The 13934-nt window shown below is 44.0% G+C and overlaps 3 non-coding genes across 3 annotated transcripts; 2 read left to right on the top strand and 1 right to left on the bottom strand.

Annotated features, from left to right (window-relative positions):
- The first annotated feature begins 1668 nt into the window (after positions 1-1668).
- TRNAL-CAA (transfer RNA leucine (anticodon CAA)) lies at positions 1669-1778 on the top strand. Its single transcript has 2 exons — positions 1669-1706; positions 1733-1778. It is a non-coding gene; the product is annotated as a tRNA-Leu (tRNA).
- A 707-nt stretch (positions 1779-2485) lies between these two features.
- Positions 2486-2558, bottom strand: TRNAR-UCG (transfer RNA arginine (anticodon UCG)). Its single transcript has one exon. It is a non-coding gene; the product is annotated as a tRNA-Arg (tRNA).
- Positions 2559-5152: 2594 nt separating this feature from the next.
- TRNAL-CAA (transfer RNA leucine (anticodon CAA)) lies at positions 5153-5262 on the top strand. The gene is made up of 2 exons: positions 5153-5190; positions 5217-5262. It is a non-coding gene; the product is annotated as a tRNA-Leu (tRNA).
- The last annotated feature ends 8672 nt before the right edge of the window (positions 5263-13934 follow it).

Genomic DNA, 13934 nt, shown 5'->3' on the forward strand with positions numbered 1-13934 from the left:
TACACAACATTTGTTTATACAACTCTTAGCGGTAAATTTACAATGCAGCACACTTCTAATCTGCTAAATCTTCAGTGGTTTTATCTGCTGGATTTAAAGGAGCAAGAATATTAAAAATGCCAGTTTTTGTATTAAAGGTAATTGCCCCTTTACATACCAGAAGACAAAACTGCCGAAGCTTTAAAAATCGCTGTCTCAGATTTACCCCTTAAACCAGCACATGGGTCTTCATGGCGGCTTCACATTTCCAATTCCATGCTCTTCAAGCATAAATGGTAACAGCTTCCAGCATGCTTCAACAACATACCACTCCAGCACAATACTGCAGCAAGTGTTTATTTTCTCTTATATACAGTCTCCTCACTCCACCAGCACAGTTCTTAATTACAGCAACAATAGATTACATTTCAGATGTTGCTGGGAGCAGTAGTTCCACAATCACAAAGGATCACTGATCACCATACCCTACAGCAGGGATCACTCCTGGCAGCTCACAACCGTTCCCTTAGCCAGGAAATAGACCCTTCAGCCAGCATCACGCTTGCTAACTTTTTAAAAGTTCTCTATGGAAAAGTCCTGAGGGTAGGGGGGCATGTGCAAGGGGGTGTGGCAATGCCATTGTGGATCTAGCCCCACTGTTAAAATCCACAATATTCATGACTCTCCTGGACATTACAGGAGAGTTGGCAAGCATGGGGAACATATATGAAAGGAAGCGTGCAGCTTGCACAGGTCACTTAGGAGCTAGAACTCTCACCAGTGGTGCACAGAAGGGGGTGTTCACAGTGCCTAGAAACCACCCTGATTGATCACTTAATGGAGCTCCTCCACCTCATAACTTTATGCAATGAGGGGGTGGGGCCTAATGATGCAATTTACTGCCCCCCTTGCAAATCCTGCTTTTGCCCCTGCTCACTTTTTAACTTATGAGAGGAGGGAGGAAGGCAAATACTACTGCACACAGGCCCACGACATTTACAAACCACCCTCGACTAGAGGGATTAAGTGCAAACTTTATTAAAAGCCCCTTCCAGAAGAGCCCAATGGGGGACATGGTTCCAAATTTACATAATCGTGGCCACAATTTGCTGTATTTTACAGCAGTCTGCGGGGATACATTTATTTATTATTCATGAACAGTTTCTTATATAGCGCAGCATATTCCATTGCGCTTTACAATTAGAACAACAGTAATAGAACAAATCTGGGCAAAAACAGACGGACATAGAGGTAGGAAGGCCCTGCTCACAAGCTTACAATCCCACTGCTGTTTTAAACCAGGATTTGCTGTATTTTACAGCAGGAGGAGGAGCTAGGTTGATGCAATTCAAACTGAATCACATCATCCAACCTCATAGCCATCCACTTTGGCTGGGAAGTGGGTGGAACTGGGAGACTGGCCAGCTCCCCCAAAATTCTGGGCCCTCCTGGACACTCTGGGAGAGTTGGCATGTATGCAAGAGGGCCAAATAGATCTACATTTTCAACTGAGGGAGAAAACTTTAAAATGGACATAAATCCATTCACAAGAGGAGGAACATTCATACCTTCAGGGCGGTAATCAAGACACATAATGCAGATCCCACTTGCACATAGAATTCTGAAGCAACTTCAATTGAATGCTGTAGGTATGACTCTAAGGGCAAAGTACAGATTCTCTCAGTAGCTGTCAGGATGGCCGAGCGGTCTAAGGCGCCAGACTCAAGAGTAATCTCTTACCTGTATATGGGTGTTCTGGTCTCCGAATGGAGGCGTGGGTTCAAATCCCACTTCTGACATGTGATATTTTTGTGAACAAAATTGGTTGTATATTTCTCTGACATTATCTAGGGGTAGGCAACATGTGGCCCTCTGCAATTACTTCCCAGCATGCCTTGCCACAGTTTTGCTGTTAATGCCTACTACAACTGTGCAAGTGCATGCATTAATGTTAAATACAATCACTCCTGGTTCTATAATTAATATGATTGCCCCTTTAAATCCCGCTTCCGCACATCTATTTAGGCTTTAAAAAGAGCTAGGTAGAATGTACCCTTGGAAGTCACAAGTCATACGTCTGTCTGCCATTATTTTTACATACCTTCCATGAGATATTCCACGGGGGGGGGGGCCAAAATAAGAAGTTAATCTCTTTTTTTCCCTTTTTTTGTACAATTTCAATAAACTGACCAAATTAAATGACTTTTGGTCCAAACTTTCTCTAATCAATGTTTATAATATGGCATTGCAGCATGCTTTGGACCAGAGCTGGCCAAACCAGTCCTCAAGATCTACCAACAGTTCACATTTTCCAGAACACCTAGCTGGTGCACAGGTGTAGTCATTACTAATTAAGATGTGCTGCATTCATTCCTAACTGACAATTCTACAGATCTCCAGGAGGACTGGAGAACATGAACTGTTGGTAGATCTCGAGGACCGGTTTGGCCAGCCCTGCTTTGGACTATCTAAGATTATTGTGGTAATTTATTTTTGAAAAGTTAAATGACCACGAAGGGACTCGAACCCTCAATCTTCTGATCCGAAGTCAGACGCCTTATCCATTAGGCCACGCGGTCAGAGACAGCCTGCTCTTTTCAGGCACACTCCAACATGGGGCAGGGTCAGACTGGCCCACATGTGTACGGAGAACATTCCGGATGGGCCCCACTACTTGAGGGCCCACCCCTTAATTTAGGGGTCATGTTGCAGAGTGTGCACTTGCATTATACATTGTTACTCTATTAGAGGGACAGTTACCTGGTGGAGCAGGACCACTGATCAACATGGGTGCTTGGTTCACATCTATAGGAACAATATAAAGATTTGCCCTCCTGCCAATCAAAGCAGGTGGTCCCAACACACCCTGTCCCCGCTTCTTGTTGCCTGAAGAAAGGCATTGTAGCTCTGCATTCATTTACTAAGCTACAATTGTCACCCCAGTACAAGGAGCTATATTTGCCCTTTACTAGACTTACTGCAATTCTCAATAATTTTTGACACTGGACGCAGAGGTGTAGCTTGTAGCCACAGTGCCCAGAGCATGTGCATGCTATGGCGCCCCACCCCCAAGTGTGCACGTAGGATTAAATTAAAGGGGTATCTCCCCATGACTGCCTCCCCCCTGTGTCTCAGCACGGCTGCCCCCCCCTGTGTCTCAGTCCGCCCCCCGCTGTGTGTCTCTAGTTACCTGTCCTGCCTTCGTCTCGGATCACTGCTGATTTCCTCGTCGCAGCAGCGGTGGCTCCTCCTGATCTTCAGACACAGCGCACGGACATCATGACGTCGCACTGTGCCACAAAAAACTTTATTGTGCTGGGGTCACCAGGGGGGAGCATCCATCCCTCCCGCAGAGAAGCCGCCGAGCTGCTACTGGCAGGACGGTGGAGGCAGCGCCCTTGCCAGAGACAGGCGCCTGGAGCATGAACTCCACTTGCGCCACCCTCGCTATGCCCCTGACTGGACGGCACAATGTGTCCTAATTCTCAGGCGGTCACCCACACTAGGGTCAAATGGTCATTAGAATACAATGAACAGTGCAAAGAACAAAACTATGCAAATGAAAGAAGAACTTTAACACACATGTTGATGCAAATACAAGTTACAAAAAACACTAACCCTTCAAAATGTAATTAAAGGGAACAGCAACACCAAACAATAAATAAATAAATAAAGATATATATATAGAAGAAAAAGGTTTCTCTTGGGAGCTAGATCACATCAGAGTTCACTTTGAAATACATTTATTTTAAAAGTTAACATTGAATGTTATAACAATACATAAAAATCCAATAAAACATGTAATTGACTTTATACAATAGATGGAGAATACAAACTAATTGTCTATTGACATAAGTGATAGTTATTTCTACCAATGTGTTCAGAAGTACGTTCAACTTCACAATTGCGCGAATACCCAACGCGTTTCGTCCACACGGGACTTCATCAGGGGTCGTGAGCGGTGTAGTCAAGAGTTTGTGAATCTCTGAGTCCCAACCAGCTTTTTGCCGTGGGTATGAAGGATTTTATAGTATTCGTATTTACCATATATAATTCGTCAATATATAAAATAATGCAATTGCTGTGACAGTAACCTTTGGGATGTGTTAAGAACAGTTCTTAATTTGAATAAGAATGAGTCTATATACGCATTTCCCTTAGTGCTATCTCAGGAATCCTATTCACAGCTATAAAAGATATATATATATATATACACACACACACACACACACACACACACACACGTGGAAATAAAAGACTGTGTACTATGACAACAAGCAAACATGAAATGTTAAGAAACTGTTCTAAAAATAACAAAAAGTGTCTTACTCTAGATGAAACCAAAGGATTGGGGGGGGGGGGGGGGGGGAGTGAGCTGTACAAATTTGGCTGCCCCCATCTGGCTGTGCATCGTGGGTGTGACTACAACGGGTGCGTCATCGCCGGGGTAAGAGGTGGGGGCAACTGGGTTCTGTTAGACTTTCCCTTTTTTCCGGCCAGCCGGGAGGGCCACACGATTTTCAAGAGAGAGTAGGCAAGTATGCTTTTACCAGTATTACAGGATTGTACCATTATATGTACTGTCCCTACATCCTACCCGCTATACTCATCCCGTAGTGATGTGTGTGTAACAGCATTAACATTGCATTGAAGCGAGATATGAATGCCTTATGGAATAGGCCACCAGAACCAGTAAGAACTCAATGTCCACCATTTTCACTAGGAGTCTCAGAAGAATTTTAGGGGTGTCCTTCAAGAGCCAAGACAGAGAGGAGGTTCCATCAACACAGGACTGTGAAGAAGCTCACCAGTTGCTTATTGTGCGTGCTTTTTCCCTAGTTAGAGATATGAATGTTTCCAATTTTCAATGTCTCTGCGGCACAATCCAATTGGTTGGCACATTTGTCTGTTAACCAAAACATTGGTGTGGAATCCTGGGTGGGCTTGAAACGTTTTTCCTTTGCTGGTTGGTGGATGGTCCTTTCTATATATACAACATCAGGTACACAGTATATCTGACTACAGTTAGGAGACTGATTTCTTCATTACAATTCATACATCTGATTACTGACACAAAGGTTTGTAACAAGCATCAGATAACGCTAAAGGGCTTTTATAACCAGAACAAGAAACTCAGGTCTGTGGATTACATTCTGTATACACAACATCAGCTGTCAGGATGGCCGAGCGGTCTAAGGCGCCAGACTCAAGAGTGATCTCTTACCTGTATATGGGTGTTCTGGTCTCCGAATGGAGGCGTGGGTTCAAATCCCACTTCTGACATGTGATATTTTTGTGAACAAAATAGGTTGTATATTTCTCTGACATTATCTAGGGGTAGGCAACATGTGGCCCTCTGCAATTACTTCCCAGCATGCCTTGCCACAGTTTTGCTGTTAATGCCTACTACAACTGTGCAAGTGCATGCTGGGAATTGTAGTTCCACAGCAGCTGGAGTGCCCCAGATTGCCTACCACTGAACTATACCATTAGAGGTGATAAAGAAAATAATCTTTAATAAACTGGTCCAAATCAGTACGTTATATCCTTATTCATCATCAATATACCTGCACTATATCATATATTTAAGCTATCCAGGATTATTCTGGTCATTTTTTTTTTTTAAATCCAACAAACCAGAATGGAAGCCCTGAACTCTCTGATACAAAGTCCAGCACCTCATCCATAAGGCCATGCAGTCAGAAGCAGCGCTAAGAGGCAACGTTTTCCAGCAGCTTTATATAGCTGAAATTCACCATAATTGCCGGTCATCCTCCTCCCTTCTCCCTGAGGTTCCCTTCACTGTGGCCCCAGAGGAACCGCACAGATCACTTTCTCTATTGGGTGATATTACTAAGAGGAGGGGAGTTACTGTCCTCAGGCCACTCCTACCAGAGACTGGGCCTGCTCCCGGATTGAAGTACGTGGACACTGAACATCTCCGTCTACATCAGCTCCAGTTACAAAGAGGCCAAGATTTGTCGCACATCACAACCTTTTATCCCACTTCAGATTAGGGGTGGTGTCTCTCCAGAAATGTTTACAAACTATATAGCATCCATAGAATGGTGCTTTACTTTATTAGCAGCAGGGGGCAGTATTGCTCCATTTATAGTTATAAATAAATAATGTTGGAACAGATGTATTAAGCCTGGAGAAGTGATAAAGCAGTGATAAGTGCAAGGTCATAACGCACCAGCCAATCAGCTCCAATATGTAAATTGACAGGAGTTGATTGGCTGGAGCGTTATCACCTTCCACTTATCACTGCTTTATCACTTCTCCAAGCTAAATACATCTGCCCCATTATGTCATTTTACCTGTTCTCAAGGTCAACCATGTTATAACTTATGCCCAATAACAACCCATCTGCAAATGTGAGTCTGAACAGAACCCATTGAATTCATAAACCATTCCTTACCAGATGGTCAACCTAGTAGAATGATTTTAGTCCTAAAACAAATGAATTGTGATGATTTTTAACAATTTGGAAGTGAGTATTTGTCTAGTTTTGTAAAAACTGATGTTTCCCCATTCATTTTGAAGGTCCATGCATTTTAGTGGATTCTAGTGTATGCAGTACAACGAGAAGGCCCATTGAAATGATTGGGCTATCAAAAGGAATAGGAGAAAAACACTCCCACAAGCTACAATGCCAGTTAGCCTAGGCTCGTCCCCACTAAGTAGAAGGGGGGGCAATCAGTACAAATTTAGGAAAGGATGAACCGAATCTTACTATAATGACAGCCACAATGTGAAGTATTAATAAGCATCAATCACCCCTTCCCCATCCTAGAGCCAATCATTGAGGCATGTGCCCCCTCTCCTCAAAGAGCCAGCTATGCCCTTCGTAGGAAGCGTGGGGCAGTAGGTGCCAGGATAATAGTAATTGTAATAAATAGTGACCAATGATGTGGCAAATATGGAAACTCTGTGGTCGCACATAGTGAGAAATTGAATATCCCAATATGCTTTTAAGAGTCTGTTGTGGAATTGTAAAGCGTAAAGTGCAAGAAACATTCAGAGGAACTATAAACAGAAGACGTGAGGATGTCCGTATGGTCTAAGGCGCCAGCCTCAAGAATGGTCTCTTACATACTTGCCTACCTGACCCTCTCCATGAGGGAGAAAATGCTCTGTTCCTGGACTTTCCTGGTAATGTATGATTGCCATCACCTGTGGTGAAACACCTTTCTTATCAATTACCCAGCTCACCACAGGTGATGGCAATCATACATTACCAGGAAAGTCCAGGAACAGAGCATTTTCTCCCTCATGGAGAGGGTCAGGTAGGCAAGTATGGCATGGATTCACACGCCACTTCTGACAAGCAAATGCAGGAAGCATATATTTACCAACAGTATATTACTTGTACTCTCATCAGATTAAACCAGAAATTCTCTTCCCTTCCCCCGTTCCCCAGTTCATTGGCCTCAGCTGTTCATTACATTTGAAAAATAAGGTAAGGTGGGGCTCCCTTGCTGGCACCGTGAATACCCACTATACCCCTTTGTGCACACACTAGGGCCCAGATTTATAAAGCCTTGGAGAGAGATAAAGTAGCAGCCAATCCGCTCCTAACTGCCATGTTACAGGGTGTGTTTGAAAAACAACAGGAGCTGATTGGTTGGTACTTTATTACCGTGCAAGTTATCACTCTCCAAGCCTTGATAAACATGGGCCTAGAGGGGGAATAAATCACTGTGAAAGTAGTTGGGGGGGAGGGGGGGGGGTTAATTTACATTTCTGGTTTTGTTTTTTTTTATTTAGTGTTTTACTGGGGGGGGGAATTAATCCTGCTTATTATATTAATAATGTGAAGCATTGCTATGTATTACAAACCTTGATTAAACATGTTTTAATGCTTTCTAACGTTAAGTTTTAATATGACTTATTTTACATCTGTATATACAGTATGCAGATATATTTTACATGTTAAAAACATACAAAGTGCACTCGGATACATTTCAGTAGGACTGCAGGTTTTTAATTTAAATAAACATGAATGAAATTAAACCATGAGGTGTATCTATCTGTATTGTTTCTTTAATGTGTTGGAGTTGTTTACCCTTTAAGATTAAGAATGTTAGTTGTGGTCTTCTCCTGTCCTATAGGAATGTTAGAGGAGGAGTTTGTGGAGTCGTAGCTGATGCTAGACATATTTAGTACCTCTCTGATCTGGTTCACCCTCCCATCCTCCCTATATCACTGTTGAGTGTGCAAATTTACTGCATTGCTTAAGCTCACTCAAATGCAGACCACAAGCAACAAAAATGTGGAATAATACCAGGGAGAGTCCCTTATGCTTTTTATAAGAAGTCAACGCGCAGTGCCTGTTGTCTCAACATAATAAAAAAATGTAAAAAAAGAGTGGTTTAAAAAAACGAACCATTTGGTTAAAACTAAGGTGGTTTAAACTAGTGATGAGCGGGTTCGGTTCCTCGGAATCCGAACCCCCCCGAACTTCACCCATTTTACACGGTTCCGAGGCAGATTCGAATCTTCCCGCCTTGCTCGGTTAACCCGAGCGCGCCCGAACGTCATCATCCCGCAGTCGGATTCTCACGAGATTCGGATTCTATATAAGGAGCCGTGCGTCGCCGCCATTTTTCACTCGTGCATTGGAAATGATAGTGAGAGGACGTGGCTGGCGTCCTCTCAGTTTTATTCAGGTGGCTGCAAATATCTGTGCTCACTGCTTTATTGTGGGTTCTGGGGACCAGCAGTATTATATACGAGGAGTACAGTGCAGAGTTTTGCTGACCAGTGACCACCAGTATTATACGTTCTTTGCCTGAAAAACGCTCCATATCTGTGCTCAGTGTGCTGCATATATCTGTGCTCACACTGCTTTATTATGGAGACTGGGGACCACCAGTATAATATTATATAGGAGGAGTACAGTGCAGAGTTTTGCTGACCAGTGACCACCAGTATTATACGTTCTTTGCCTGAAAAACGCTCCATATCTGTGCTCAGTGTGCTGCATATATCTGTGCTCACACTGCTGTATTGTGGGGACTGGGGACCAGCAGTATTATATAGGAGGAGTACAGTGCAGAGTTTTGCTGACCAGTGACCACCAGTATTATACGTTCTCTGCCTGAAAAATGCTCCATATCTGTGCTCAGTGTGCTGCATATATCTGTGCTCACACAGCTTTATTGTGGGGACTGGGGACCAGCAGTATTATATAGGAGGAGTACAGTGCAGAGTTTTGCTGACCAGTGACCACCAGTATTATACGTTCTTTGCCTGAAAAATGCTCCATATCTGTGCTCAGTGTGCTGCATATATCTGTGCTCACACTGCTTTATTGTGGGGACTGGGGGCCACCAGTATTATATAGGAGGAGTACAGTGCAGAGTTTTGCTGACCAATGACCACCAGTATTATACGTTCTCTGCCTGAAAAACGCTCCATATCTGTGCTCAGTGTGCTGCATATATCTGTGCTCACACTGCTTTATTGTGGGGACTGGGGACCACCAGTATTATATAGGGGGAGTACAGTGCAGAGTTTTGATGACCAGTAACCACCAGTATTATACGTTCTCTGCCTGAAAAACGCTCCATATCTGTGCTCAGTGTGCTGCATATATCTGTGCTCACACTGCTTTATTGTGGGGACTGGGGACCACCAGTATTATATAGGAGGAGTACAGTGCAGAGTTCTGCTGACCAATGACCACCAGTATTATACGTTCTCTGCCTGAAAAACGCTCCATATCTGTGCTCAGTGTGCTGCATATATCTGTGCTCACACTGCTTTATTGTGGGGACTGGGGACCACCAGTATTATATAGGAGGAGTACAGTGCAGAGTTTTGCTGACCAGTGACCACCAGTATTATACGTTCTCTGCCTGAAAAACACTCCATATCTGTGCTGCATTGTAGTATATAGTAGGAGTACAGTGCATAATTTTGCTGACCACCAGTATATAATATATAGCAGTACAGTACAGTAGGCCACTGCTCTACCTTCCTCTGTGTCGTCAAGTATACTATCCATCCATACCTGTGGTGCATTTCAGTTTTGCACAGTTTGCTGACCACCAGTATATAATATATAGCAGTACGGTACAGTAGGCCACTGCTCTACCTACCTCTGTGTCGTCAAGTATACTATCCATCCATACCTGTGGTGCATTTCAGTTGTGCGCAGTATATATAGTAGTAGGCCATTGCTATTGATACTGGCATATAATTCCACACATTAAAAAATGGAGAGCAAAAATGTGGAGGGTAAAATAGGGAAAGATCAAGATTCACTTCCACCTCGTGCTGAAGCTGCTGCCACTAGTCATGGCCGAGACGATGAAATGCCATCAACGTCGTCTGCCAAGGCCGATGCCCAATGTCATAGTAGAGAGCATGTAAAATCCAAAAAACAACAGTTCAGTAAAATGACCCAAAAATCAAAATTAAAAGCGTCTGAGGAGAAGCGTAAACTTGCGAATATGCCATTTACGACACAGAGTGGCAAGGAACGTCTGAGGCCCTGGCCTATGTTCATGACTAGTGGTTCAGCTTCACATGCGGATGGAAGCACTCATCCTCTTGCTAGAAAACTGCAGTGCCACTCCTAGGTGGGCCAGGTGTTTGTGTCGGCCACTTGGGTCGCTTAGCTTAGTCACACAGCTACCTCATTGCGCCTCTTTTTTTCTTTGCATCATGTGCTGTTTGGGGACTATTTTTTTGAAGTGCCATTCTGTCTGACACTGCAGTGCCACTCCTAGATGGGCCAGGTGTTTGTGTCGGCCACTTGGGTCGCTTAGCTTAGTCACACAGCTACCTCATTGCGCCTCTTTTTTTCTTTGCATCATGTGCTGTTTGGGGACTATTTTTTTGAAGTGCCATCCTGTCTGACACTGCAGTACCACTCCTAGATGGGCCAGGTGTTTGTGTCGGCCACTTGGGTCGCTTAGCTTAGCCATCCAGCGACCTCGGTGCACCTCTTTTTTTCTTTGCATCATGTGCTGTTTGGGGACTATTTTTTAAATCTGCCATCCTGTCTGACACTGCAGTGCCACTCCTAGATGGGCCAGGTGTTTGTGTCGGCCACTTGGGTCGCTTAGCTTAGCCATCCAGCGACCTCGGTGCAAATTTTAGGACTAAAAATAATATTGTGAGGTGTTCAGAATAGACTGGAAATGAGTGGAAATTATGGTAATTGAGGTTAATAATACTATGGGATCAAAATGACCCCCAAATTCTATGAATTAAGCTGTTTTTGAGGGTTTTTTGTAAAAAAAACACCCGAATCCAAAACCAACCCGAATCCGACAAAAAATTTTCAGGGAGGTTTTGCCAAAACGCGTCCGAATCCAAAACACGGCCGCGGAACCGAATCCAAAACCAAAACACAAAACCCGAAAAATGTCCGGTGCACATCTCTAGTTTAAACCAACCAACTCTGGCACTGGGTATTAAAACAGTAGACTTTTTCTGAAAATGGCTGATTTTCCCCTGCAGTTTAATGGTTCATGCATTTCAATGTGCCACATTCAGAGAGACCATTAAAATGAATGCATTATTGAAAGTAATGGTGGAGTAAATGAATAATTAGAAAAGAAAAGTGTACCCTACACAAACAGATCTTTACTAGCCCCAAGGCTAGTCAGTCTGGGCTGGTCCCAACTAAAACAAGTGGACAAGAAGTGTGGTGTCTCTCAGCTAAAGTGGGAAACAGTGCCAGGCTAGGACAGGCACACTGTAAGGGGGAGATCTGACCCTGTCATATTGTGAACCAGTCACAATCTATGTAACAAGGGACTGGTGGGATGGTGTCAATTCCAAGACACTTTTGGGATCCCATAAAATTCTGGTGTGGTGCCCACAAATGTCTACTAAAGCCCTTGTGTGTATTACTTATCCTGTTACATCCACATCCAACACCAATGCACTTGTGGGATCTAACATGGCACCATACCCACAACGTAGGTAACATTTTCTCCTAAATGCTTAGCTAGCCTTACAGGTTACACTTCCTGTGCCGCTTTGCTGTCTTTTGTCTTTGCGGACATTTCATGATGAACCTCCAAGGCCTGCTCCATGTATTTTCCAGGAATTATTCTGAAATCTAACCATATTCTTAAAACTTTTTTTTCTCTCAAATAGGAAAAAAAAACAACATAAATGTAAAAACGACCATGATTCGAAGTCAGACGCCTTATCCATTAGGCCACACAGTCAGATGGGATCCTTATGACACCAATATTCACACAATGAAAGAAATTTAGCAATTTAATTACATTGTATCTTTTCCTTTTTCCAATATTTTGATATATAATAAAATACAAACTTTTGTCCAATAAATAAATAAATGGTATTTTTGTATTTGGGTTATAATAACCTTTTCTCTGTATCCAATGGGGGGAACTGGAACACTGGGGTATAGTGCGGTGGCAGTAGCTTGGGTACTTTAAAAATGTACCAGCAGCAGTTAAAGCTCCTCCTCCTTTGTACCCTCATAGGTTGCCTTGTATGGGAGTATCCACCATAGGTTGACTACCATGGGGGAGGGCGGGGGGGATCTGAAATCTGCTCTCACCACAGGTTCTCTTCCCACTAGTGAGAATAGTCTTGTTGCGCCGGTATTCTGGCTGCTGACATTGCCACCTGCCAGGATTACGGAGACGATATTCTGAATGCCGGGATCACGACAACTGGCAAAATAAACGTATTCCATTTAGTCCACTTCCAGATTCCTATTGGAATTCAAATTGGGACTCAAGAAGCCTCAGGGTCAGAGCTTTCTGCCACCTCATATTAGTCATTGAGAAGAGGGGTGAAAAGCCACTGATGGGCAAGATGTGGCAGTGGTTGTAAGATTTATCTCCAAGGGAGTGGATTGGTGAGGCAGCGTTGTAGGGCTGTAACTAGGGGTGTGGGAGCGAAGCCGTCACATAGAGCAAAGGGCTATGGAGGCGGCACCATTGCTGCCCCACAGCTAGTATCACTGCAGCAGTGCCACCCAGAGCGGACTTCAGGTGCTCCAGCCAGGTGCACTGCAGTCTGTGCAGCCACGTGGAGGATCCTCAGGATGGTTCAGGCAGTGCTGCGCTTCCCTGTGCCAGTGGATATGGGTCATTAGGTCGACCACTATTGGCTGACATGCATTCGATCAACATGGTCACAAGGTCGACATGTACTAGGTCGACATAAAAAAAAGGTCAACATGAGAGTTTTTCTACTTTTTTTGGTGTCATTTTCTTTGTAAAGTGACCGGGAACCCCAATTAGTGCACCTTGTCCCCTCGCATGGCTCGCTTCACTCGCCATGTATCGGGCAAGGTGCCTCGCTCCGCTACCGCTGTGCTTGGCACAGGTTACTATTCCCAATCATAGTCCACGTGGATCATAAAGTATGAAAAAGTAAAAAAAAAAATGTAAAAAAGAAAAACTGAATAACTCATGTCGACCTTTTCCATGTCGACCTAGTACATGTCGACCTAGTGACCATGTCGACCTAGTGACCATGTTGACCTAATGCCAGGGACGTGCAGGCAGGGGAGGCAGTGCCTCCCCTGTCATTCTCCCCTATCATTAATGATTACAATAATATAAAGAATATACTTATGACACATATTCTGTGTCCTAAGTATATGCTTTATATTATTTTAATCATTTCTACACTTTAAAACTGGTTACATTTTTTTTAGAGGCACCGAGAGCGGTGCCTCCTGTGTATTATGGTAAAGGGTCGGATGCGGGGGGCGGGCAGGGGGCGGGGCCAAGGACAGGGCTGTAAAAGCCCATTACAAAAACCAGGATAAGCGGCACCAGTGTGAGTGCCTCAGTGACAGGGGTGTGCTTTCTGCCCATATGAAAGCACGCCCCTGTCACTGCTGCAGATATGATTGGGCACTATGAGATCATGGGCAGGGCTACTCCTGACCTGAGTCCCTGCAGCTTCCGTTCGTCTGGCCAGACCCGCATCACCCGCACACCGCC

This window comes from Pseudophryne corroboree, chromosome 8, assembly GCF_028390025.1.
Source record: "Pseudophryne corroboree isolate aPseCor3 chromosome 8, aPseCor3.hap2, whole genome shotgun sequence".
In the NCBI taxonomy this organism is placed as follows: Eukaryota; Metazoa; Chordata; class Amphibia; order Anura; family Myobatrachidae; genus Pseudophryne; species Pseudophryne corroboree.